Source organism: Pelmatolapia mariae, linkage group LG3_W, assembly GCF_036321145.2.
Source record: "Pelmatolapia mariae isolate MD_Pm_ZW linkage group LG3_W, Pm_UMD_F_2, whole genome shotgun sequence".
Classification (NCBI taxonomy): domain Eukaryota; kingdom Metazoa; phylum Chordata; class Actinopteri; order Cichliformes; family Cichlidae; genus Pelmatolapia; species Pelmatolapia mariae.
In genome coordinates, this window is record NC_086229.1 from 66,557,915 (window position 1) to 66,563,145 (window position 5,231).

The following is a 5,231-nucleotide window of genomic DNA, read 5'->3' on the forward strand; positions in this document are numbered from 1 at the left end:
TTAAATTGACACTATTTTAACACTGATGAGAGATAACAAGCTGATTTTCATTGCCTGTATGTTTGTGTTATTAGGCAGGTTTAATCAATGTGTCTGGAGCTGCATCTCCAGCAGGGCATGTTCTTAAAGCTGCCTTTCCTACACACTTCTCTGCTATTAATTGATCATTTTTAACTAATGTGCTATGAGTCCACTTGCATCACACGAGGTGACAAGATGATAAACAGACTCACATGCTCAAGATGCTGCCTAATCTTGTTAGGCAGCATCTACTTGTTAGTAGGGTTAATGCATGTTCTGCTTGTGTGTGTGACTTTGTATATGTTTCTTTTTGCAGTGTTTCAGATCCCTTCACAATTTTCCCACTTAATCAGTCAGCTTTATTTCCCCAGGTTTGCTACCCCAAATTTTGATTTCCTACATTAAACAGCACTCTCTGTGTTCTTACCTCCTCTCACTCTGTTGTCCTCTCCCACTTCAACAGTCCAATGGCCGGCAGTTCTTCTTCAGCTTTGCCCTGCGTTCTTCACTGTCTCTTTTTGCCATTTTGTCCAAAGGTGGCAAATGTCAACTTCCAACAGTCTCCTCAGTTCTCCTCAAACGTTCTTTTCACATGCACAGTGAAGTTGCAGCTTGTTGGAAACACAGTGCCATTCATCAATCAGTCAGGATGATGGGTTTGTTCTTCTTCTGCGATGCTGTTTGTCCACACTGCTGCTGCTTGCTGGGTCTCTTTGCTCAGGACTTTGCTGCTGTTTCTTTATCTGCCATGTTATTGCTCTTTGGAGCTGCATTCCTTGTCTTCAGGGAGGAGTGAGAGCTCGCTTATGAGGATACACTGTAAAATCTAATTAGTTCCCAGAACTCAAAAAAATTATGGAAACTCGTTGCCTCAAAAAAACTAAGTACAGCTTACTTAAGATGACTGTTAGGACAACTTATACATTGCAAGTCTGCAGTATTAAGAATAACTTGATATTTCTGACTGTACAATACTAATTGTTTACCTACTGACAAACATGTTAAGTTCAACTAAATGAAAAAACAATTTGTGGTACCATGAATATGATTAAAAATAATTAACAACAATTTTTGTAATGATGTTAAAATCAGCCCAACTTTTATTTTCAAACACAACAAAGTACAACAGCCAACATACTGGACACTATTCTGCTGAACAACAAACAATTATATTGCCATCACTGTTATAATCTTACAATGAAACAAAGTCTCAGATGTAATTATTCTGAAAATAAGTTTAGGCCTACCACAAGTTTGTTTTGTACTTACATTACTTATATAATCAAAATAAAATATTTATTGTTCTGTCACAAGTGCAGTCTCTGATTTAAACAACACATTTGTTTTTCATTCCAACACATGAGCTGGAATGTTGTAATATTTTAAGGATGGCTTGTTTCCAGGCCAGGCATTACTGCCTGAATGACTATCACGGATCGAGGTGATCCAAATGTAGGTGCAGAAGAAAGTCTTTAACTTCCCTTAAGTACAGTCGCAGTGGATGTGGGTTGGAGATGCAATGAGCTTGAACCTGCAGGCGACCATCTTCACTGACCACACCATCTGTGACGGAGGACTCATCTCTCCTGGTGTCCTGCAAGCAAACAATCATATTTTTTGGAACATGAACTTAATTGCTTTCTTAAAACATTTTTTTCTGCATTTGGTATAGAACAGACTCCAATTTAGACAATCTCAGGCTCCCTCCCCACCGGAGAGGTGACATTCAATGTCCCAAATTGTCAGTCTGGATAGCCGTGACCACCACGCAACACACAATAATGTCATGAAAGCATCATTTTAAAAAGGGCTATGCAAACATGGCCAATAACTTTCATTCTAATGATGTGCAAAATGATTTGGGCACAAAACAAATTTTGCTGTTAGAAAACTTGCAGACTTCACTATATACAGTGTAGACCCTCTAAACTAAGTTTGGGGGATGTGATCTTTCAAGAAATGCAGACCAAACTGTTGTTGTTTGTTTACTTACACAGCATGTCTTGTAGAATTAACTGGAGTCACCAGCAACAGCATAGTGCAGTCATATCTCAAGTCTAATAACAGAAGACAGGAAAAGATCAGTAAAGAACGTCTTGATGCATTCTCAATCATCCAGGAAAGTAAATCTCCAAAAGTTGAATCTGTTCATCTGGACGTTTCTTCCACAAAACGCTACGTCCAGATGAACAGATTCAACTTTTGGAGATCAGTAAAGAAACAACTTCCCCAAACCAAAGCACAAATACAACAATAAGTAAAACAGGCTGATCTAAAGTATGATTAAAGTTCAGCCTGATTAATATAAATGTCACTGACAGTTGCTAATATATTGGAAAACCAAAACACTTACCACTGAGTTGATGTCTTTCTGTCCAACAACAGGAGTGCTGGTCCCGAGCCTCAAAGACAGTAAGAAGCAAGCAGAGGGAGAAAAAACAGAACATTTTTCAGAAACTGATTTGATCCTTAATGGCTGTGCAATCATTGTAACATAGAATTTGCTTATGTTGTTAAATAAAGGCTAGATTTGACATTAATAGATGCCACAGATGTTCAAAAGCTGCCACAAAGCATGAAAAAATAGACGTCTCCGAAAACGTCGGAGCATTTTTGCAAATATGTGATGTCTTGATAAATCGAGCAGATATTTGAAATTTACACAACTACATTCTCACCTGAAAATATCTTAAAAGTTTATTTTGTGACCCAGAAAAAGTAATAAGTTTCTTAGCCGCACTCCTCCGCCATTGCCGCGCTTACAAGTACGCACAGGCTCCGACAACCGGCCGACAAATGCGATCCTCCTTTTCCCCAGACTACCCTTTCTGGGTCACAAAATAACCTTTTAAGATATTTTCAGGCGAGAATGTAGCTGTGTAATGCTCAAATATCTACTTAATTTATCAAAATATCACATATTTGCAAAAGTGCTTCCACGTTTTCGGAGAGCTCTGTTATCCACCCCCCACACCTATCCCACCCCACCCCTAACGGCTGCACCTCCCAAAGAATTTTGTCTGGGCTCTTATCTCACTTATTTATTTCAAACGATCAACAGAAAATTTCACCGACATAGTTTTATGTAAGGTTTTTAAGGCTGTGGTGTTAATTTCTAAGTAACATGAGCACAGCGGCAGCAGCAACGCTAGGCTAACACTAACTAGCTAGCAAGATTTAAAACCTGGTGCTAAACTAAGAGAAGCCACAAAATCAGTTTGAATAAGAGCAAACATTTACTCACCAAGTCAGTGTATCAGGTAAAGAGCCACAGTAATGACAACAATAATATCTTGAGCTGAAGCTTCTCCAGGTTTGCTCAACATATTCCATAACAAATGCACCGTGAACATGCGGACTGATCCGCGAGGGAGGAGGACGGTAGTCACGTGGCATTTTCAAAACACATCTTTCATCCTTCCGCCCAGAGAAGCAAAACTTCCAGCTTACTTAGTTTTTCTAAGTTAAGACAACTCAAATTAATCGAGTTTATCAGCGTTTATGCATAAAAAGTACTGGTAACTTATTTAAATTGAGTTCTAATAACAAATTGATAAAAATTGAGTTCAGCCTATTTAATATTTTTAATTAAACACAATATTACATTTTACAGTGTAGGGAACACATGGTGCTGTACATAAGTTAGCCAGAAACTTGGCCTGAATGTTTCCAATGATCTTAAACTATAACTTTCTTCTGACTGCTGCATGTGGAAAATTGATCCAGGTCTGCTTTTCATCTGAAAGTGACAAAACTAAGACATTTTTCATTATTATCATCACTGTGTAACCAACACACATCTCTCTCTCTGTCTTTTGAACTCTTCTTTCTTAAAAGCAGAAAATGAGATTGTAATTGTTCTTGACTGATAAACACAAAACCTTTTCCCTATGATTTTTTTTTTCATCTTCAATGTAAATTTTTGTCTCTTCTTTACTCTACACTTTTTCTTTTTTTTGCATAGTGACCTGCAGAATCACCATTCTCACAATTGGAGGCTTAAAAGTTACTTTTACACAGCACACACACACACTGCGATGTCAGACACATTCACACTCACTTTTCATCTGCATAAATAAATCATATGGATGATGATATGTGCCATGGTAATCCATAATCATGATCACAAATTTATCTAGTTAGTTTTCAACCCAACAAAACAAATAAACAAAAACATGATTCTGATGCTATAAACACTCTACACACATGAGTCGAGAGACAGGAAAACTGCTGCACATCTGAAAGAACTCACGGAAACGCTGCACACTCCAGTTATCATAATTATCATTGTTCAGTTTCTCTCTCTTTGATGAGTTCTCAGTCAGCTCCTGATCTGATAATGTGTAGCTTGCTCATCAGCTCAGACGAGACAGCAACGCAACCTCACACAGCGGTTGCATGCTTTGCCCACAGTGGCAAAGACTTGCACTTTCATATTCACTCAGCTTCTCCATCATGTAGTTTTCAACTGGTTCATACAGGGTTCAGCATATTATTTGTTTTCATAGCTGTGCTCTCTCAACAATGGCTCATAATAAGACGATAGTCTTTCAAATAGGTCAAGTGCCTCTATGCACATCATTAATTTAAATATTTACCTATTTTACTTCATCTCATATGTCATTGTACTGTATTTGAGCAACCTTAAGCTTAATGCAGATTACTTTTAACAACTGGTTAAATTAATGGTCAAGAGCACAGGCTGTTGTTGATCAGGGCAATCTAAAGAATCATCTAACTCTTGGTTGCTTCGGAACCCATGATAACAACAACAACCGTGTCACAGACCGCGCCTGCTCCTCAGTCATTCACACACACACAACAACACTTTTACACACATAGACATTTGCGCGCTTTTACAATTTGTTCCGAAGTAATTACGTCTACCTCTCAAACCTAAGTCTAATTCGGTTCCTTTCGGCGAACCTTAACCTATTATACGCATTTCACGAAGTAATTACGGCTACAACAAACCTATTTGCGCATTTCTTAAAACCTTCTCTGCGGTTTTAGATATCAAAATAGTGTTTCTCACCCTCAGACGACTCACTGGTGGTTCGGATCGTCAGACTGAATCCCACCACTGTGGACCAGACTATAAACACCGGTCCGGACCCGAATTCTAAGAGGGCTGTGCACAGTCTTCGGTGCTGGCTCCACAGCGTCAGGACTCAGTCCGCCAGATCCTGGAACAGAGTCACAGATAACAG